Here is a 23,937-nt window from a genome sequence, read left to right on the forward strand (position 1 = left end):
CCAAGGATGTGGAGAAACTGGAACCCTCTTTCATTGCTAGTGGAAATGCAAAATTTATTTTTTGCTTTGAAAAATCATTTGGCAGTTCTTAGGAAGTTAAACCTACCATCTCAATCAGCAATTTTGCTGTTAGGAATCTACCCAAGAGAAATGAAAACATATGTTTATACAAATACATATATGTAAATGTCCACAGCAGCATTATTTGTAGTATCAAAAGACTGGAAACAATTCACATGTCTGTCAGATGTGCTCGGACAATGGAATACTCTTTAGCAAAAAAAAACACAAAAAAACTACTACTAGTGATGCATGATAAAAACAAGGATGAAACTCAAAGACATTATGCTAAATGAAAGATGCAAAAGACATATTTGATGACTTCATGTATATGTCTAGAAAAGGCAAATCTATAGAGACAGAAGGCATATTGGTGAACACCTGGTGTTACGGGTAGGAATGAGGAATAACTGAAAACAAGCATAAGTGATCTTTCGGGGAGTTGGAAATGTTCTCAAACTGGACTGTGGTAATGATTATACAACCCTATGACTTTATTTTAAAAAGTCGTTACATTGTACATTTAAAATAGATTTTATGATATGTCAATTAAACTTCAATAAAGCTGTTTAAAAATAAGCAGCTTATTATCATATGCAATTCATGAGGTGATCTCCTTATCAAAAGTAGCACCCAGAGGTTGTGGAGAATATGATAATCAGGGTGTTTTCCTGGAATAGGCATGCATCTGCCTTTCAGCTCAAATAGTCACTATGCTCTGACTCTAAGGGCAAACAACTCCAATGCTCCAACTTTCCAGCTGGGTGAGGCATGGAGCTATGAGGGGAGGAGGGAAGCAGGATTGGGTGATGTCAGCCACAGAAGAGAGGACACAGAGGGAGGAGGAGCAGACTGGAGCTACTTCTGCTCATTGACATCAGAAACAGAGGTGGCAGCACACATCTGCATGGACTGATTTTTTTCAAACCGATATGCCCATGCAGCCACTTCCTGTCTTGGCCAGCAGTCTCTCTTTGCGCCACCCTCTCCCAATCCTGCTTTTCTCATTTCCAACTTCCTCTGGGCTATGCTTCTCCATCTGTTTGTCCCTCAGTCATCTGTGCACCAGCATGTACCATCTGCCTAGACTTTCTGAAGTGTCTTAACACCTGTAGGAAACAGTTCAAACCAAGGAAAACTGTATCTTTCAATCACCACTTTTCAATTACTTATAAAGGTTCTTTCTAGGTCTCATTCACAGACATATACCTGAGAAGCTAAGATCATTAATTTGAAATTACGTTATTGAGAATGAATGTGGGTGAGAATCTCCAAAGAACAGTCAAGTTTGACTAGTTCAGGGCTTGATAATTCAATAATTCTCCCTTTTACTTCATCTAGGCCTAGTGTTTCACAGGGAAATCATCACGAGAGAGGGAGCAATGTTGTGCAGATGAATGTGACGCATAATCACATAATCCTGATGGTTGTAATTCTACAAGCATATAAAAAATAACCAGAAAATGTGTGAATTTCACATAGAAAATTGAGGTAATTTGGCATATAGTGCTCGTTGAAAGTGGAAGCCTATTTAAATCTACTGAAAACTGAAAATGCCTTCCCAAATCTATCTGCCAATTGAATACTTTGGATTTTGAATTATATGGGTTTTTTTCTATAAGAAGCATAGAGTACTCTATAAATAATAGCTAATAATTATTGAGTTATTGTGATATTCCAGGCATATTATTTAATCTTCATAATGACCCTATGAGATAGGAACAATAACTACCCCAATTTTACAAACAACAAAAGTAAGGTATAAAGAGGTTTTCTGCTCAAAGTGACCACTGATAAGTAATAAATCAAGGATTTAAGTTCAGGTCTTTCCGACTCCAAGCCAGTGTCCTCAGTCACTATGCCACACATCTAAATAGACCTCATGATAATATCTCATAAAAACATCACCCTCAGTTTTACAAATGGAGGAGCCACAAGGGGACAAGGGCATATGACTCACCCAAGAATAGGCCTCAAATCAGTTCTTCATAGATTTCTGTCTTTGAGGCTTGCGGGCCTCCTCTTCAGTGTTTTATAAATTGTTCATCAGGTTATAAGACTCTCTTGAATAGGACTCTCTTCTTTCAGATGGTACTCACCTGACTTTCAGTTATAGGTTCTCTAGACAGCCAGAATGTTTCAGGCTCTTCATTTGCTGGAAATCACTGGAGTGGCTGAAAATAAAAGGACAATTTCTGTTCAGGCTACCAGGTCACTAGAGCTAATTAAATAGCAACTTCATTTGGTTTACAGTCAATGCAAAGATTTTGGCATCTGTTCCACTGAGGAAAAGACAGGAGATTATGGATCAAGAACATTCTCACATGGTGATCTATGCACATATTTTAAGTAATTAAAACTATTCATTTGGCTAAAGAGAAATCATTATATACAAAACTCCTTTAAAATATTCCTTTGGTATGTTTTAAAATTGTTTATCTTCTTAATCTGACATCAGGCAAGAGTAGCAGAGAAGCCTGACAAATCCTGAGAAGAGAGTGAAATGATTTGCAGAGGAATATGTTTTAAAACTTTTCATTCTGAAGATGTGACTGCTGGTATGTTCAATGCAGAAAACCCCAGTTCTGAGCCTGATGTTGATAAGTGAAAAAACATTCACACAGCCCAAAATCTTTCCCATTTTCCCTCCACACTTCTCTAATCATGAGTTCAAATAATATTGCCAAATAATTTTTATTTTCCTTTGATGAGAGTAATCTCAAAACTCATCTGTTTGGCAAATGAATGCAAAATAAAATCATTTTTTTCCAGGCCTTATTATATAACCAATAAAAGCTTCCATTTATTAACAGCCTACTATATAGAAGACACTGTAATTGACATTTCACATAATTTCTAATTGGGACATCTTGGCAAGTTAGGTCTTCTTATTCCTATTTACAGCAAAAAAAAAAAAGAGAAAAAACTAGGACCAAGAAAGATTAAAAAATTCTGTCTGACTCAAAATTCATGTGCTTCCCATCATGCTCTCTCACTCTTCATCAAGCTTTGAAGTACCACTAAGGATAAGATGATTCTGGGGGCTGTTTGAACAACCATTTGTAAGTTGCCTATTTAATGCCTAATGAATAGCGGGAAGGACAATATTCCAAGTAAGACATGGACCTTGCTCTCCAGGGGTTCACAGTTTAGTGAAGAGAAAAAGAGAAGAGAATGAAGTTCTAAGAAGAATGATTTAGAGAGTAAGTGCTAGAGGAATTCAGAGAGGGGCCCAGTTATGAGCTGATGAGAAGGGGAGTACCCTTCCTAAATGAAGTGAGGCCTCGGTGAATCTGATAGAGAAGAGAGGGAAGACCATTCCTGGAACAAGGAATGAGCATGCCGAGTCCCAGAACAGCAAGGACACCAGCCTGGTTGGTGTGATAGAATTTGTGCTAGGGAGCAAAAGGATTCTAACACTATAGTGATTTATCCTGTGGCAGCTTGTTATAAAACTGAAGTTACATTCTAGTCTGGGTCAAGGGAATAGTTATCCAAGGTACAGCTTTCTGTCATAAGTAGAAATATGTCTATTTTTTGCCCCCATTCAGGAAAAAAAAAAAAAAAAAAAGTAAGGGGAATCCCAGAAGGGTTGTGGGACAAATATAGGTTTAGAAGTCAGAATTTCTGGGTTCTGTTTTCATTTTCAGTCATTTCTTCTCTGAAATGCAACAGTAGAAATTACTGAACCTCTTCTGAATCAGTTTCTGCTAAATGGGAAAAAAGTGTATCACCACTTCTCTCAACACACAAGCAAACTTGCCCCATTCTAAGTATGTAGATTGTTGGAGATAAGAGATTTTCCTGTTACTGATTTTAGTAATGAAAGTGCCCCTAGACTGTCCTGCTTCACTGCTGCATTCCTATTTTACAGCTCATGCTATGCTGGACTTCGGGTGGGCAGTAAATAAGGTAGTTTTTAAATTATGGCAATGTTGACATCTTTTAGTGTAACAGGAAGACATAGCATTAACTGTCTTTATAGTCTTCAAGCATAGTTTCTAGATACAATATAATTATCGTCATTATGATTTTCCTGCTACCTGGACAACTTGAAAACTTCCTAATGTGTTTAATTACACAGTTTTTAATTTGTGCAAGATTAGGGTGAACAATTCTGTAAGTGAGCTTTGACAAAGCAAGTTAGCCTTCCAGACAAATTTTCCCAAGCCCCCTTGGCTCTAATCTGGACTTAAAAAATTCATTTTACTAACTTGTTGAGGATAAAATATTTGGTGCTAATGTTTAGCTATCTCAGTGCTACAGTTTAGAAGGGCAAGTGAAAAACATCCCTCTGGGCCCTTGGGGCTAGATGGAAGAGGCCTCGGACTCTGCTTGCACTCACTGGCTAAGCAGTGCCGAGCAGAGACTGTTTTAAAAACACAGAGCTCTATATCTTTTTGCCATTTATTTTTCTAAATGTCTTATGGACATCCACTAACAACATATGAGATACAAAATTTTAAGTATATTTGTGTAGGATATGAGAATAATATAAATCAATGTAAATAGAAATCTATTATATTTAAATTATTAATGACATTATCCAAGATGCTCCTATTCTTATTTTTTCTGTACTTGATAAAATATTCTCAGAGAAATGTTAATATGTCTCACTATGATTATATATATATTTATTTTCCCTATGTTTCTTCTGATTTTTGCTTTATGTAATTTTGTTACTTTGTTGTTAGGTGTCTAATGGCTTATGATGTCTATCTTCTTTGTGAATTGTGCTTTTTATTATTAAAAAATCATTTTTGTTTTATTTAAAAACCCCAAAATTATAAATAAACAAAAGAATAAAAATGAATTATTTTGAAATTTTGAAATTTTTGAGAAATTAATCTCAAAAAGTAAAATGAATTCAAAGGGCATTGGGAGAGAGAGAGAGAGAGAGAGAGAGAGAGAAAGAGACCATCAAGGGATAACATACCCATCCAAACTCACCCCACAGTTCCATCTTGCTTTTAGGAGGACAATACTATTAAAAACCAGAAATGAGAGTCCAATTTACTTGTTTATATATCATTCAGAGTCTCCCAGACCATTGAGATTTTATTTGAATCTGTGAATAGTTTGTCCTTATGTTGTTCCCAATAAGGGCTACATTCTCTAAAAGGGGAAAAATCAAAGGAAGTTTCAAAGGAAATTCTTTGAATCTATTTCTGGAGCCACTAAGCCAGAGTTCATGTCTTATTAATGAGCTACAATACTTTCTTGCTTTCATTCACTGGTTCATTTATTCAACATTTTTTGACTATTCAATACTGTAGTGAACACAGTCCCATACTCTGATTGTTTCTAGTCCAGCGGAGGAGACAGATAACAAACAGTGCATAGTCTGGTGATGTGATCAGGAACTAGGTGCTAATGGTGATGGGTGGAGAGCAGCAGTGCTCAGGAAAACTTTCTGGAAACTATGATAGCTGGGAAAACTGTGAAGGATAATGAGGAGCGGTCTAAGTGGAGAAGATATAAAGAAGCATTCTAACTGGAGAAACAACATGTCCAGAGGCATGAGAAAACATGCATGATCTTCGCAAAAATATGAAAGACAGCAGAACTGGAAGAGATGTGAGGGATTTGCAGAATCATAGCTTTCAGAGTCACCAGCCAGTTTTCACAATCTAATCAATTTGAGTGTTTGGATCTATGGCATTCCCCAGACTGATTAAAAGGACATTCCCTTGACTGGCAGTCAGGAAACATGCTGGCAGCATGGCTAAAAATGCATAACTCCCTGAGGCAAAGATACTGCAAAGTATCCAGCTGGTGACAAAACAAGAGGATCTTACCTCATTTCTTGAAGTATGATCAGGAAGTCTGGCAAGACAATCACATATTCTTTTCTCATATTCCATGTACCTAAGGTGTTGCTTTAATGCATGAAGATCAGCTGATTTTAAATTTTGATCAATTTTTTTTTTCAAGGAGCTGCTGGCATTATTTATTTTCATTGCACATTCAAGAAAACTGAGGATTGTATGACAAATGACAAAGCCACAAAATGAGTCACTGCAGAGAAAGGATTAGATTGAAGGGTTCTCAAAACTTGGTTGGGGATGAATCTTTAGGATAGAGTGTGTGTGTGCTTAGCCACTCAGTCATGTCCAACTCTGCGACCCCATGGGCTGCAGCCCAGGCTCTTCTGTCCATGGAATTCTCCAGGCAAGAATACTGGAGTGAGTTGCCATTTCCTTCTCCAGGGGATCTTTCTGACCTAGCGATAGAACCTGGGTCTCCTGCATTCAGGTAGATTCTTTACTGGATGAACCACTAGAACGCTATGAATATGAGCCAATACCCTGACAGGAACAGAGCTTGTCAGAGCGGAGGTTTGGGCAGCAGCAGCAGCTGGATCAGGGACTGATTCTGAGTGAAGCACTAACGCAGAAAGTAACTCGATCAGAGGGACTACAGAAGGACTTGAAGCTCACAACCATACCATAAACCATTTTCTTCTGTATTTCTTCCTGCAACTAAGGATTAGGAGTAAGGACTGCTACCCCTTTTCTGTCATCTATGACCCTCAGCTCCAGCTGGGAGATTTTCTTCTCTTGAGCAGTCCTTAGTGGTCATTTTATCCTAATTTCATTGATATAAACATGGTGAGAGTAAGAAACAGCCTGGGAATACATCTATAAGTAACAAAAACACTAATTCAAAAATACATCTATACCACCACGTTCATAATAGCATGATTATAGCAGCTAAGACATGGAAACAGACCTAAGTATCCATTGATAGATGAACAGATAAAGAGGTTGTGGTGTGTGTGTATATATATATACATATATATATATACACACACAATGGAATATTATTCAGGGGATTGTACCCTGTGGGATGCTGTTGATCCCTACTTCTCTCCCAAGACTGCACCACCTTAGCAGGTTCCCTTGGCACTAAATATGAAACCTGAGGCTTAGATAACTTGGGTAGAGGTGACGGGTGGAAAGGAGGATACTCAGGAAGAAAAAAAATTATGCATGAAAGTCATTCAGTCATGTCCAGCTCTTTGAGACCCCATGGACTATACAGTCCATGGAATTCTCCAGGCCAGAATACTGGAATGAGTAGCTTTTCCCTTCTTCAGGGGATCTTCCCAACCCAGAGATCGAACCCAGGTTTCCTGCATTGCTGGCAGATTCTTTACCAGCTGATCCACAAAGGAAGCCCAAGAATACTGGAGTGGGTAGCCTATCACTTCTCCTGTGGATCTTCCCAACCCAGGAATTGAACTGGGGTCCTGCATTGCAGGCAGATTCGTTACCAACTAAGCTATCAGGAAAGCCAAATATTAAATACAGAAATACATAATTATTTAGGAAAGAAATCCTAATAGGTACCTGAAGCCTTGGGGACCTGGGACTTTTCCTAAAATATCTGAAGGAGAGTTACCAACATTGCTTCCACACAGATGCTTCCTGCTTGTGTTTGGCTTTCCCTTCAGCCTATAACACTGCAAGCCTGCTTTCCTCCAGAGCAAGCGAGCAGCCTGAAACTTGGGCTTCATTGGATTCACGGTTCACCCAGATGCAGTACCACTGACAGAAGATGCCGGAGGATGATTTGGATGTATGTCCCGGTTTGCCAGAAAGTCCCAGCTTATGCCTGTTATTCTTGTTTAAGTATTTTTCCCAGTTTCATTGAGAAATAATTGACATACATTTCTGTATAAGGCTTACAGCATGATAGTTTGATTTACGTAAGTTGTGAAATGATTACCACAATAGGTTCAGCTAACATCCACCTTCTCTAGCTACAATAAAAAGCAGTAAGAAAAGAATAAAGGAAAAAAAAAAAACCTTCTTGTGATGAGAACTCTTAGGATCTTCTTATAACAACTTTCTTAAACATCGGGCAGCGGCGTTACTGATAGTCATGTTGTACATTACATCCTAAGTATTAAACTCTCTCATCTTATAAATGGACCTTTGTATCTTTTGACCACCTTCCTCCAATTCCCCCTCTCCCGATCCCCCTCTTACCTTTAGTAACCACAAGTCTGATCTGTCTATGAGTCTGATTTGTTGTTATTGTTGCCATTTTCAGATTCGACATACAAGTGAGATCATACAGTGTTTGTCTTTCTCTGTACGACTTATTTCACTTAGCATAAGGCCTTCAAGGTCCTTCCATGTTGTCACAAGTGTTAGGTTTTCTTCAATTTTTATAGCTGAATAATATACCATTGTATATATATACATCACAACTTCTTTAGCTATTTATCTGTCAATGGACACTTGGGTTGCTTTCGTGTCTTGGCTACTGTAAGCAATGCTGCTGTGAACATGGTGGTGCAGATACATTTTTGAGTTAGTGTTTTTGATACATTTAGATATATTCCCAGAAGGGAAACCAGGGACTCCTATATGGAAGCGCTGTTTCTCGTTTTTTCAGGACCCTCCATGCTGTTTTCCCTAGTGGCTATCCCAGTTTACACAGTGCACATCAGTGCACAAGGGTTTCCTTTCCTCCACATCCACACCAGCACTTGTTATGTCTTGTCCTGTTGATTATGATCATTCTAACAGATGCGAGGTGATGTTTCTGTGGTTTTAATTTGCATTTCCCTGATGACCACTGATGTTGAGCATCTTTTCATGCACCTGTTGACCTTTCATATGTCTTCTTTGGAGAGAAGTTTAATCAGGTCCTTTCCCTGTTGTTTAACTGAGGTATTCAGGGTTTTGAGTTCTTTATATGCATTGGATATTAACCTTTTATCAGATATATGGTCTTCAAATATTTTCCCCATTTTTTAGGTTGTGTTTTCATTTTATTGATGGCTGTGCAGAAACTGGTTTGATGTGGTCCCATTTGTTTATTTTATATTTTATTGCTTATGTTTCAGGTGTCAAATCCAAAATATCATTATCAAGATACATGTCAAGGAGTTTTGCTCCTATGTTTCCTTCTAGGAGTTTCCTGGTTTTAGATCTTACATTTAAGTTTTTAATCCATTTCAAGTTAATTTCTGTGAGTGGTATAAGACATGGGTCCATGTTTAAATTTTGATAACTTCCTTTTCATTCTGAAAAAAACAGTCCTGGTTTGCCTGATAAAGTGTATGGTCACCTGATTTATGTTGGGCACCTCTGTGACCACATAAACTGGTCCCAGGTGGGGGCTTTCAATTCTATCTTTAGCATCTTCATCGCCTTTCTGCCCCAAGTGGGTCTGGTAGAATCTCTGTTTCCCAATCTCAAAGTGGGAGTAATCACATTGACCTGGGCTTCCCAGGGCTCAGAGGTAAAGAACCTCCTGCAATGCAGCAGATGTTGGTTGGATCCCTGAATCGGGAAGACCCCCCGGAGAAGGAAGTGACAACCCATTCCAGTATTCTTGCCTGGGAAATCCCATGGATATGGGATCCTGGTGGGCTACAGTCCATGGGGTTGCAAAAGGGTCAGACACAATTGCAAAATGGTCAGACACGGCTTAGCAACTAAGCAACGACAATCACATTGACCTACTTATTGTGAGTTGTAAGGAAGGTTCCTATTGTGTATTTTCTATCTTCTTAAAAGCCATTGCTTTGGTATTATATAAATTAAGACCTAAACAAATTTGTCAAAGATGTGTAAGCCCTCTTTCATTTCGATATCCAAGAATCTGTAAGTAATACTATCTAATCCAGTAGCTTTACTTCTCTCTGTTACGCTTTCATGAAGATCCACCCGTGTTCAACAACCTACAGGGTGGAGCAGTAAGACAGTCAGGCCTAGTTAAGAAGACCAGCTGGGTGTCTGGCCTTTGGGTGAAACACTGCATCTGAATGTACTGGTGGAGTTGAGGAAGTGTTATCCGGAAATAGCTTGGCCTTGGTGGGTCACGCTGTGTCAGTTCGTTGCTATTAGAGAAAGACAAGCAGGAAAGCCAGGCAGGAAAGCTCCGCCCCCACATGGAGCTGGTTTGCAGGCTGAACTAGTGAGGACGACAGCACAGCTCTGTGGTGGGCAGGCTACTGGATCCAACACACCACTTCAGAGCCTCTGAATCAGATGCCAAGCACAAAAAACCAGGCTTATTTTCCCTGCCAAAGTCACATGCAATGTCGAGGTAACAGCAAAAAGTGTCCTCTGAGTGCTGATTTGGGCACGTAAACAGTGGCGTGGTTAGATGCCACTCTGTGCTTAAAGTAATTATACTGTAGCACTGGAATGTGGCGATGTGAAAGCCCCATTGCAGCAAAGTTGATTCTATCAGCAAACTGGCAAGTCAGTTGGCCCAGATCCTGCTTCTCCCTGAATTTACTGCCTCTTATCTGGGAACTGTCTCTGGAAAAGTAAAAACCAACAACAATATGTCGGAGACACGGCTTGTGGACATTGGCCGATAGCAGCTGTGGTCACTCATGTTCAGTGGGAGCCTTTGGAAAATAGCTGAGGCTGATGGGAGTGGAACTGGCCTGAGTCTGTGTCTTACCTTGTCTTGTTGGATTCTGCTGAGGCTGCACAGTCACTGCTCAGCACATGGGAGAAATTCAGCCTGAGAAAGGCTGGTGATGTGGGCAACGCTTCCTGGGAAGGGTGACATCCCTGGAAGTAAAGATGACGGCTCTTTGCCACTGGCTGCGGAAGCCCTGCCTTTAAGGGTCCAGGCAAATATCCGACTGTTGAAGTTTAACTGTATCCTAAATACAAGGACACAGGGCCTCTTTTATCCCTATCCTCTTTGGAATCGTGCCTTTCTCAGGGAAAAATGACCTAGTAATCACCCCTCTGCCCCACGTCCTGGCACCTGATTCCTACCCTTGTGCCAGATCAGTGGAACTTTCCTTGTGTCTGGGGAGAATCATTTCCCTTTATCCTCACAGAACTTCCTTCATAAGTTAGTGCTGGCAATGATATTCATTCTAATTAGCCGCCCTTGATGGATTTATTTCATCCAGTTGTAAATTTTAGAGGAGAAATTCCCAGGCCAACTTAAAACTAGAAGTCACAGGACAAGCTAAGTGGGAATAAGGTTTGGATGACCTCCACAGAGAAGTCAAGCCAATTCCCGTGAGATTTAAACAGAGTGCTCCCAGGAAGGCTGGTCAAAGTTGAAGGACAGACCTGGAAGAGATCTCATGGAGCCCATTTCATTCAGTCACTTTGTTTTACAACGATGGACCTGAGGATCGTAAAGGTGAATTAATCTGCCTGATCACCAGTCACCCCTGAAAGTGAAAAGGGCATAGGCAACACTGTTGACTACAGGGAAAATACCTGCTTATCTTCTCGGGCAAATTAAGTACAGCTGTCATAAGCAGAAGCTTGGTCTATTTTTCTCAGCTTCATCTTTCTTTTCACCTTTTAACTTGTTTTCATGGAGTAATGTTACATCCCTGAAGAGAACATGTGGAATCCAGCTGATGAGATATTTCAGATATTCTGAAAAGTATACAAAGTCGATGGTGTAATGTTGGTAGGTAAGGGGACCAGCTGTTGGAAACTATAAACTCCCCAAACATCTGGACTGATCTGTGTCCTAAGTTCCAGTTATAAATTGTCCTTTAGCTGTAAACCTTTATGCTCTGAGTCTGGAATATTCTCTGACTCCCCATCTGTCATTGGTGCTTTAAGAGTAGTTACTGAAGGTGGTAGATGGTAGGGAGGTTTGTTTTATGGAGTATTGGGGAAGAAATCTTTCTTGTCATATTTATGGCAACTCTTCCAAATGGTATTTTTTTCCTTTATGTATTGGCCTTAGAGTCATTAGAAGTAAAAGTCGGGATTTCTCTTCTTTTTTTCATTCATCCCTTTCCCCCTTCATTTTCTTTCCTTCATTCATTCCTTCTTCTTCCTCCTTCTCTCTCTCCTTACTTACTACCACCCTTTGTTTCTCCCTCTCCCTTCCCTCCTACTTATCTTCCTTATTTTTCTCTTTCTTTTCTCTTCCTCCTCCTCCTTTTCCTCCTTGTACCTCAAAGCTCAACTGTGATTTAATAAACAGTCACCTACAGCCACAGCTTATGGAAGAGATACTGTTATCTGCTGTTCACTTGTTGAGCCTTGGACTCATGTGCATAGATGAAATTTAAGGGCTCCTTCATTTTGTCCAGCTTTCATATTGATATTATGAATATTCATCTTTTAATATAAATATAGGAAGACTTCATTTTCTAAATTATCAAGGCTAGGAGGTTTTAGTACAGAACTCCTGTCATGAGAAATTTTGGTTTTATTTGCAGAGCTATAATCGTTAAGTTTAAATGATACCAAAACAATAGTCAAGGGGTACTAAGTCACGAGATGATTGATTCTGTTTTTTACGTCACAACTAACTACTTGAAGTTCTTCATACAAATGGAGTCCCAGAATCATCCAGATTTCCTTAATATTACAACTTTATATACTAAAAGTTACAACATTTATATGACAACTTCTAAAACATAATAATTGTACTATAATAATTCTTTACTGATTGCAATGGATTAAAATAGTTTGCATTTCAATGAAATGATTTTGAAAACAAATGACACGTACTAATCATATTCCTCACCAAACCTGTTCCTCCAGGAGACTTCCTCATTTCCGTTGCTGGCTGTACCATCATCTCAACATCTCAGGGTAGAAATCTGGTAGCCATTCTAAGCACCTCTCAGTCCTCACCCTTCACACTCAGTCTATCACCAAGTCCTGCCAATTTCACCTCCACAATATGTTTTGACTCTGCCTATGCTTACTCCTTGGAAGAAAAGTTATGACCAACCTAGATAGTATATTCAAATGCAGAGACATTACTTTGCCGACTAAGGTCCGTCTAGTCAAGGCTATGGTTTTTCCAGTGGTCATGTATGGATGTGAGAGTTGCACTGTGAAGAAGGCTGAGCACCGAAGAGTTGATGTTTTTGAACTGTGGTGTTGGAGAAGACTCTTAAGAGTCCCTTGGACTGCAAGGAGATCCAACCAGTCCATCCTAAAGGAGATCAGTCCTGGGTGTTCTTTGGAAGGAATGATGCTAAAGCTGAAACTCCAGTACTTTGGCCACCTCATGAGAACAGTTGACTCATTGGAAAAGACTCTGATGCTGGGAGGGACTGGGGGCAGGAGGAGAAGGCGACGGCAGAGGAGGAGATGGCTGGATGGCATTACTGACTCAATGGACATGAGTTTAAGTGAACTCCGGGAGTTGGTGATGGACAGGGAGGCCTGGCGTGCTGCGATTCATGGGGTCGCAAAGAGTCGGACATGCCTGAGCGACTGAACTGAACTGAACTGGTGCTGCTCCTCATTTCCATCTACTCCAGCTTTCCCAGACCACCATCATTTCTTTTCCCCAACCTGGTTTCTCTCCTCCACCCTCTTCTCTCTCCAATCTGTTCTCCTCAAAACAACCAGGGTGACCTTCGGAGAAAAAAATAACAGGAGCAAGTTGTGCTCTTATTTCAAATTCCTTAATGTAAGCCTAGATCTCTTGCTACTTGGCTCCTTAAACCCTAGCTGCCTTTGGTCCTTTTTTGGTGTGTAAACTGATCGGGACATTTCCTCCTCCTCCCCTCCATCCCCACCTCTATCTACTTTCTTTATCAAGCATGTCTTAACTAAATATCATACTAAGAAAAGTTTTATACCCAAACTAATGCAGTTCCTGTTATAATGCTCAAACAAAACAACTGGTTCTTCTTTCAAAACCTTATCACAATTTTAAAGTCTTACATTTATAATATAATATACATTTTATTATTCTATTGTATGTAAAGTCTAGCTTCTCCTGCTGACTATAAGCCCTATGTGGGCAGACACCATGCATGTCTTGGGTCAGTGCAGGCATATAATAAATGTTTAATAACTACTTGTGGATAAATGGATTGTCATTGTAATGAATTTGTACATTGCATGTTTTATTTTAGTTTTAGGGGGATACATGTTCTAATCTCCTTAAATTTATGTACCTGTTAACCAGATAATTTTCTCCCCCTTTTACAGATAGTAAAATAGATTTAAAGAAAAAAATAACTTACGAAGGGTAACAATGTCCTCAAGTTCAGAGCTGCCTAATACATAGAAAATCATAATAACAACAGCAATGATTGCGATTTTTTGCTCTCTTACAATGTTCCAGGACTGTTCCAATAATATTAACTAATTTAATCCCTATAACAACTGTGTTAGGTAGGTAATATTCTTTTTTTGAGAAACTAGATGTTAGGCAACTCGCCCAGGATCTTAAATATATACATAAATGCTGTCTACATACATAATCATGTTGGTTATCTTGCTGACATTGAGTTTTACCTAGTCAGTGTGTTCTTATGGTGAGAAACACTGCAGGGAGCATGATTTCTGGTTTCCCTTGAAATTTCTTTCTTTCTATACCTCTTGCCCTGGCTCTCTCTACCCACCTCTTCCCATCCCTTCTCCTGTTCCTGGCTTCCCCTCCGGCTGTTTAGTAGGAAAACCTCTGACAGAGCCACTTTTCTGCCAGGCTATTATATACATGGTCAGTGTTCCCACATTCCAAAGGTGGGTAAAAATGTGTGTGGAGAGCGGGGAATTCTGCCAGAACAATGACTCACTGTGTACATGCAAAACGGTTCAATAATAGGTCACTGCCCTCGTGAGAGCAACGCTGCTCATCCCTAGGGGAAGTAAGGGGACTGGCACACAGCTCTCCTGTGACCTGGGATAAGCTTTCAGTGACAAATGGGAGAGCCTTATCCACCAGCACCCACATCCTGACTTTTTCTTTCATGGGCATGAAAGGTGATTTTCAAAGAATGATGGGCATGAAATGAGTTCCTGACATGCAATTGCATACATATTTATAGCCAGCGTGTACACTCACCTCTAGGTTATTCAGCAATTAGTTATATATGTGCTGGAGTGTCTGGTCCCCTGGCTTCTCCCAGTGGAGTTGTTTACTTGGTTTTTAATTTTTTGATCCAAATTCCTGCTCATAAGAATGTCAACTAGTAGAAATAGAGGAGTATGGTGGAATTGGGCTGGGCTGTTCTCTGCCTCACTTTTCCCCAAGCCCATCCTAGACCACAGATAATGACCTGATCCCTTTCTCTGTTGCCCGGAGCCTGTGTAAAGCCCACCTCAGGACCCGCCCCACAACCAGCCTAATTGGCTAGCATAACTCTGCCACGGGAAGAATCAGCCGGTGAAGAGTGGGACTCTCACAAGGTAAGGTATTAAGTTTCACCTGGCTTTAAGGTTGCCTCACAATTATTTGCTTCTTCTCAACTCCCTTTTCCAGGCATTAACACCTGTTCTAGAACTCTTCACTACATTCCTTGCGTCTTACTCTAATCTAAGCCAGGAGTTCTCAATTTTGGCAACCCATTAAAATCACCCCAGGACCTTTTAAAAATTCTGGTGCCTATGCTGCATCTCAGGCCAATTATATTAGATTCTCTGGCAGGGGATTCAAGCATCAGTTTTGCTTGGTTTTGCTTTTAAAGCTCCCCAGATGATTCCAGCGTACAACCAAGGATTAGAACTGTTGCTTAAAAGTAGAGAACTTTCCAATTTCATCAGAAAATTGAGGCAGTAAAGCACCAACATCTCAAATTCCTTATCTGCTCACAAGCTTTTCTACATGCATCTCCACCCTGCTGTCTTTCTCTCTGGTCTTAGTAGTTGAGCCACCCCTCTATTTCAGGACAACTTTGTCCTTTATACCCGTATCTTCCAAGAGCTTCCAAGACCTGCTTGTATCTCTAATCTCATCCTCTCCACTGGATCTTCCCCTTCGGATTATAAGCAAGATTAAGTCTACCACATCTTTGAAGAGGTATCCATGGAGCTTGTCATCTCTGTTTTCAGCCTCACATCTATCTACTCTCCACTAAGTTCTTTGTAGTCTTTAATTAATTAATTTTTACTTGGAGGATGATTGCTTTATAATATTTTGTTGACTTCTGCCATATATGAACATGAATCAGCCATAGGTATACATATGTCTCCTCCCTCCTGAACCTCCCTCCCACCTCCCACCCCATCCTCTAGGTTATCACAGAGCACCAGATTTGAGCTCCCTGTGTCATACAGTGAATTTTCATTGGATATCTAATTTTACATCTGGCAATGTATATGTTTCAATGCTACTCTCTCAATTTGTCCCACCTTCTCCTCCCCTCCCTGCAAGTGTCAACAAGTCTGTTCCCTATGTGTGAGTCTCCATTGCTGCCCTGCAAATAGGTTCATCAGCACCATCTTTAGAGATTTCATGTATATATATATATGTTAATGTATGATAGTTGTCTTTCTCTTTCTTATTTACTTCACTCCGTGTAATAATAGGCTCTAGGTTCATCCACCTGACTAGAACTGAGTCAAATTCATTTCTTTTTATGACTGAATAGTATTTCACTGTGTATATGTACCACGACTTCTTTATCCATTCATTTGTGAATGGCCATCTAGGTTGCTTCCATGCCCTAGCTATTGTAAATAGTGCTACAGTGAACAGTGGGGACATGTCTCTTTCAATTATGGTTTCCTTAGGGTATATGCTCAGTGGTGGGATTATTAGATCATATGGTAGTTTTAATCCTAGTTTTTAAGGAATCTCCCTTCTGTTCTCCATAGTGGCTGTATTAATTTGCATTCCTACCAACAGTGCAAGAGGGTCTCCACACCCTCTCCAACATTTTTTGTTTGTAGATTTTTTGATGATGGCCATTCTGACCATTCTGGTATGAGGTGCGTTCTTTGTTTTATTGTAATATTCTCCCTGAATACCAAACTTTCTCAGCTGTACTCTTATTAATCTTTCATAATTGGACACAGTTGCTACACCCTCCCCAAAAGGGTCCCAGATTCGCTTGCTGGATAAAGATTCTCCCATAGTATCTAATACATTCAATTTACCCTCTGAAACATTTTTCTCTCCTTTCCCCTCGAATGTAACTGCCTTGAGGACAGAAACCATGTCCTGTTCATTTTGTTAACATCAGTATCTGGCTTTCCTGGCTTTTTTGTAGGAATTCACCTATGATTGTTGAAGTGAATTGCAAAACTACTTTCTATCTAGTTTCTTTGGCAGAATGATGAGTGGTCTGGCTGGCTGGAGATGAATTTCATCTAATCAGGACTCCACACTTTTTTCCCATGAATGACTGTCATAGAAAGGACTTACAGAAATCATTGAGACATTCTTTTGGATTTCACATTATGCCACAGAATACTGTCATATTTACTTGTTCAGGATGAATTTCTAAACAAATATGATATAGGAATGCTCTGCTCAGAATTTCCACACTTTTCAAGGCCATTGCCCAAGCAATAATGATCTTGGGTAACCAGAAGAAAGAAGAGTCAACACAGTGGCTTGTACTTTAGATACAGTTTTAGAAGTTAAAATTCACACCCTGACACAGTTGCTTTATTTTAGAAGCCGGCACCATTTCTTTGCAGAGGCAGAGCTGACCCTGCTGTGCAAAACTGCCAGAGCAGGGTGCGTTACCATGCTGAGCTCCTGCTGGGAGCTGCTTACTGAAGTTTTCCTATTTCCTTTTGTTTTCCTCTTGAACTCTCCTTCAAAAGTACAGGTTGCTCCTCAGTCAGACTCTGAACGCTTAGCTCCCTCAACAGAATAGCCAAATCCCTACCCTGCCTGAGTAATTAGCTGAGTAAATCTAAGAAACTCCTTGGCTGCATGGCCCTTCCTTCTGCCAAGTTTTGTAAAATTCATAGACTGTGTGTATTCATAAGCACAGGAAAACACCTGTGAGCAATTAACCAAATACCCTCGATTTAGAGCCCTTGGAAATATGCTGATGGCCCTCAGACTGTTGGCACGGGTCTGTAATTATGTGAGACCACAACCAAATCATCCCAACAGGCCAATTACAGGAAGGGTCACTCTTTCAAATACAATGTGATGATTTCTCTAAAAATACTTCTGCCTGAGAAGAGACTCAGAAAGAAGTCTTCTTTATAAGAGTGCTGCTTAAAGCAATGGTACATAGGAGTTTAGAAAAGGAGCGATGCCTCAGGCCATTTCTCTGAGATATGTCTATAACCATGACGAGTGGAAAGGAAATCACCTAAACCAATTTTTTAAATTCACTGAATTAAAAAGTGCATTTAAAATGATCCACCTAGAAAATGTTGCATTTAACCTTTTGTTTCTGTCCAGCCTAGAAACAGTATCCACGGAGTTAATAAGTGAAGACTGTAACCAACAGTGTGTCCTGTGAAAATGAAAAGCCCACCTCTTAGAGTAGATAGTCCACTATAGAACTATAAAACAAAAAGCTTTGTCTAATCCTTTCTAATGTGCAAGAATGAATTCTTATCACTCTGTGCTGGCTTCCCCTGTGGCTCAGTTAGTAAAGAATCTGCCTGCAGTGCGGGAGACCTGGGTTCAGTCCTTGGGTTGGGAAGATCCCCTGGAGAAGGGAAAGGCTACCCATTCCAGTATTCTGGCCTGGAGACTTCTATGGACTGTATAGTCCATGGGGTCACAAAGAGTCAGACACTACTGAGTGACTTTCACTTTCACTTTTCACTGTACCTTTCTTTATATTCTACATGACTAGAATATTTAAAATCAACCCCACAATATTGAAGAAAACCATCTATTTTCAAAATCAGTCTCAAAAAGCCCAAAGACCTGGAAAACATGAGTTCTTAATCACATATAGATATGCTTCAGGAGATATAAGCATCCTTAGAAATTCTAGAAAAATTTTGCGTGCATGTATTTTTTTCAGAGCAAAGGAGTGGGAGGTATTTTTGATTACACAGTCTAATGTAGTAGCCACTACTGCATAGCTTTTGAGTCCCTGATATATTACAGCTTCAATTGAAATATGCTGTGTTCAGATCCCTACTGGAGGGCCTCCCTAGTGGCTCATTGGTAAAGAACCCACCTATCAATGCAGGAGACATAGGTTTGATCCCTGGTGGGGGAAGACCCCACACACCACAGAGCAACTAAGCCCATGCATCATAACTATCAAGCCTGTGCTCTAGAGCCTGGGAGCTAAACTACCGAGCCCACGTGCCACAACTACGGAAGCCGTTGTGCCCTAGAGCCCATGCTCAGCAACAAGAGAAGTCACCGCAATGAACAGCTTGCACACCACAACTACAGAGCAGCCCCTGCTCTGGCTGCAACTAGAGAAAAGTCTATGCAGCAGTGAAGACCCAGCACAGGCATAAAGAAAGAAATAAAGTACATAACTCAAGAAAAATCCTTACTGGGTTTTGAAGAGGTAGAGTTATAAAAAGAATTTAAAATATTTCACCAATAACTATTTTATTGGTTAATGCTGAAATTATAATATTTGTATGTATCCCATTAAATAAAAATAATTAATCTTACCTGCTTATTTTTATAATTTTTAAGATAGTCACTAGAAAGACCAAGACTACCTACTAGCTCACTTTATATTTCTATTGGATGGTACTGTGCTTATAGATTTCATCAGTTTTTAAAGAGCTCTTTTTCTTAGAGCAAAGAGAGACTTGTTGAGATATAAATGCTCATCTCTCATCCTGCAGATTCTGTCTCAGCAAACAGCCCAGCACTGGGTGCTCTGATGCTTGTGAGGGTGTCCTTGGCTCACACTGGAGACAGGCTGCTGTGGAAACCTCTAACACTGATGATGTTTCCAGAAACAAACATTGATGCACCCATCACATCACCATCAGCACACAGATTCTGTAATTTCTCTTCCTCCAGTCTTAGAGGGACACATATCCACAAATCTGCATTGTTTTCCTGGATTCTCCAACTAAAAATGTCTGTTGTAGCACTTTTCACACCAACCTTGCCCTCCTGATTTTCTACCTGGGTCACAGGTATCTTTGAATTCTTCTCAACATGACTGAAGCGACTTAGCAGCAGCAGCCTGCCCACACCAGCACTGCAAGTAACTATTAAGGCCTGTCGATCTTTCTAAAACACCTTTTTGTGTTTTTTTTTTTTGTCACCTTTGCCTGGATTATTGTCATAATCTCCCATCTGCCTCTATTTTTCAAGATCATCTTCCTCAATGCAGAATTCATTTTAAAATCAGAAATCTGACTATATTACTTCCTGGTTCAAAGAGTAAGTCACAAAGTCATCACTGTAGCTAAAAGTGTGTTCCATAAACTGTATTAATCCAGGTTTCATCTTTATATCCCAACCCCCACCCCACCCATATACACTCCAGCCACACCAGACATACAATCTTCTGTCGTGCCTCCAAATCTTTGAACATGTGCTTCTCTCTGCTTGAATGCTTTTTCCTCCCTTTGCCTCTCAAGACCTACATTATCATCATCTTTTCTGCATCCACTTTGAGATGCTCAAAGCACTATGTATATGCCTCTGTTAGGGCATACATCATATTGTATTGAATCGTTTCACTGTGAGCTCCTCCAAGTTATTCACTTTTTGTCTGCACTGCCTAGTACAGTGCTAAAAACTATAAGAACTTATTGGATATCCAGAGCAGTTCCAAGTAATCTTGTTTCTATAAATCTTCCAAAAGTAAAGTTCTCTACTCTCACAAGTCAGAGTTTGAGGAATCTTAGAGATTTTCTAGTCTACTCTCTCATCCCCTGATGAGCAAATCAAGACGCCTAGACAGGAGTCATCACTTACTGAGTGCCTGCTATCTCATTTCATCTTCATGATACTCCATGAAGTAGGTTTTTCTATTAATACCCATTTTACAAAAAAGAAAAATGAAGCCTCACTGCATCTAAGCAATGTGCCCAGGGTCACATAGATAGCTAGTCACCTGGTGAGATTACACATAAATTTGTCCTTGTACTTTCCTGAGTCATTGTTCTCCTGTCTCACATGACTACTTACAATTTGAGATGCTCTCTGAGTTATTCAACAGACATGAAGATGATATTTTCACTGAGAAACAGAATGTTTTAGTGGGAAGGACCACATTATGACAATGATGCAATTTTTATTTGTTTGACATATTTGCAAGCATATAAAATTTTAACCTGCCATAATTTTTTCTTTTCCACTATGACAGAAACATTCCTTCATTATTACTATATAATCATAACTTTTCAAGGCTGCATAACAGTCCATCAACTAATTATACCATAATAATCAGAGTTGTTTGAGTCCTAACTGAGTGATATTTAAAAGCATGAAATCCAGCAACTTGTTAGAATAATAGCTCAATAGGACCTCAGAGATCGCTAGTGCATCTTTCTCAAAGTATTGTCTTCGGACCAGCAACATCTATATCACCTGGGAGCTTGTTAGCAAAACAGACTCTTAAACCCTACCCCAGACCTAGTGAATTCAAATCTGCATTTAAACTAGAAACCCAGGTGATCTGTGTTTACATAATATGTATTAGATAGTAAGTGAAAACAGGAGTTCTCAACCTTGGCTGCACTTTAGATCACGTGGAAAGATCTTCAGGATACTGATGTCCTGGTCACACTCAAGCCTAAATCAGACTCTCTGGCAGGGGAACCAAAGCATCTGTCTTTTTTAATGCTACCCTGGTGATTTCAACCTGCTCAAAAGCCACAGAAGAAGGCACTGAGACCCCACCATAAACTGGTGAGATGTTTCAGCAGCTCCCTCTCCCTAGTGCTGGAGTTCCTTTTACAGGGTCATCCTATACATTTGTATGGGAAATTCTGGTAAAACTAGACAAAGCAAAAAAGAGAGAGAGAAAGAACAACAATGGAAACAAAGACCTCACAATGCTTTTAAGAAAATTTAAATTTTAAAAGTTCTTTAAATTTCCCATTTAGGTTTTCTTTTCGGCCCTCCCTAGCCTCCTTCTTCCTCTTGGTCCTCTCCCAAGAGATTCCTGTCTATGACAGACTCTGGAGATCCTGCTCAGAGACCACAAAAAGCAAGTTTCCTATATCACAGAACCAAGAAGCAGCAAAAAGAATACTCGAATTCTTCTCCTTAAGTTGATTTGTCCCGGTACCTTCTCCAACCTTCAATCCCCAAATCCAATTTCTCCTATATGTCTGTATTTAGGCAAGCCAGAGGATTTGGGAACTTCTTCCTACACAATGGCACAACTTTCTTTTAGGTTAACAGGAAAGTCAAGGTCACAGCCATGAGCTGTTTTCCTCAGTTTTCTTTTCAATGACTTGACCACTAAAAAAACAAACACCTGAGCTAACTTGGAAGCCATTGGCCCTCTAGTCCTGCAGAGTGTTGAACCATCCTGAATACTGGGACCAGGAGGAGGAGGATACACTTTTTCAAAACTAGGACTCAGCACCTTTCCCCTTTTTACATAAACTAGAATCATAGCACATACTCTGAATATTTCGCCTTTAGTAGAGAATGTTATAATGGAACACTGGACACATGGCATTATTATTTGGTCAATGAAAAGTGATTTTTAAATGTTTTCATCTTTAATTTCAGTTTTATTGATTTTAGCCATTTTGGTTCTAATTAATTTCAATTTGTTGTTGTTAGCTGCTGAGTCATGTCCAACTCTTTTTCAGCCCCATGGGTCTATAGCATGCCAGGCTCCTCTGTCCACGGGATTTTCCAGGCAAGAATACTGAACTGGGTTGCCGTTTCCTTCTCCAGAATTTATTTCAATGTTTAACTTCAATTTGATATTTATTTTAAATTTAAACATTTATTTTAAAAGCTTATATTTTAAACTTTCTACTCTAAGTAGTACAAAATATTTTAAACAGATGTCTCATCAGTTGTTGCCAACTGAGTACAAGCACTTACTTCTTTTCCCTCTTGATAACCACAACACATTAAAGTGTTTTTTTGAGGTATAAAGAGAATGGGATGGATGTATTAAATTAGCTTATGAGATACTCTGGAATTTTCTGGAAGACAGAAAGCGGTTGGAAGGATGGTGACCTGGACAAAGGGAAGCTGGGGCATTTATGCAAGGATACCCCTCTCCCCTAGGTCCCTAGGTCAAGATCTGCCTTGTATAGGTCACTGGGGGCACCACTGCCTCTGTGAGGATATGTCTGAGCTTGTACAGAATGATCCATCTCAACTGCTGCTGCAATTCGAGGTGGGCTGCAGGGATGGGCAGCTGGCACCAGAGATGACACAATAGCCACGGACACAGCTGGAAATGGAAGAGTCAGAACCCAATCATGCATCTGAATAGGACATTCCTGCTTAAAATTGTCTGGGACTTCCCCACAGCCAAAGTTGAGGGATAAGAATGATTTTCAGATCCTTTAAGCTCGTGTGTGTGTGTGTGTGTGTGTGTGTGTGCACGTGCACACACGTGCATGTGCATTTTTCAGGGGTGAAAGTCTATAATTTTCATCATGTTTTCAAAAGGGTCCATGATAAGTGCTTAAGAACCACAAACAACAAGTTCCTTAATATGACAGGTGAGGGTCTGCATGTCCAGACCCGGCGACCTCTCCAGAGCCTCATCTCCTCCCAGTGTCCTCTCCCATCTATCCTCCCGCACTCACTGAACCCTGGGTTCCAGTCAGAGACCTTCTCACCAGTCTCAAGAGCCATAAGCTCTTAACTACAACTTTGATTTAATACATGCCTTTCTCTCTGCCAAGAATGCTATTCCCCCTTTGCCACTTCCTCAGGCCCTGCTCTAAATGGTGCATACTTCTTATCCTTTAAGACTCGCAATAAAATCATCTTTTCTGCTGTGCCCACTGCCCCCCTCGCTGGCCCAGTCTCCTCCTCCATGTTTTCCTGATCAGTTTCATTCACCTGTGGACACAGCACTTAAGCTTTTGTGTTGCAACTCTTCCTGTGCTCTTCCATTCATCAGTGGACTCTTGAAAGCACAGACCATGCCCTCACCACCCAAACCATAACCGGAACAGAAGACTATGATGACACTGGAGCGGTGAATTGACTGGGTGGAATGCATGGGAGGGAATGGCTGCATTTATCAACTTGGCCATTTGTCTCCTTGGATCTTACAGAGAACCTGACCTTGAGAGACTGGATCTTCATAAACAGGCTCCT

At 40.2% G+C, this 23,937-nt stretch overlaps 1 protein-coding gene across 6 annotated transcripts in view; it reads right to left on the minus strand.

The window, feature by feature from the left end:
• The window catches only part of FRMD6 (FERM domain containing 6), a 264,333-nt gene that overhangs the window by 108,370 nt on the left and 132,026 nt on the right, over positions 1-23,937 (minus strand). For 5 of the 6 annotated variants that reach the window (XM_005685649.3, XM_005685646.3, XM_018054348.1 and 2 more), the window contains one exon: positions 2,160-2,234. The gene's annotated coding sequence lies outside the window, so the exon portion shown is untranslated. Of the gene's footprint in view, positions 1-2,020; positions 2,132-2,159; positions 2,235-23,937 lie in introns of those variants that run through there. The other variant, XM_018054349.1, reaches the window with a different exon arrangement.

The sequence above is a fragment of the Capra hircus genome, chromosome 10 (genome assembly GCF_001704415.2).
Source record: "Capra hircus breed San Clemente chromosome 10, ASM170441v1, whole genome shotgun sequence".
NCBI classification, from domain to species: Eukaryota; Metazoa; Chordata; class Mammalia; order Artiodactyla; family Bovidae; genus Capra; species Capra hircus.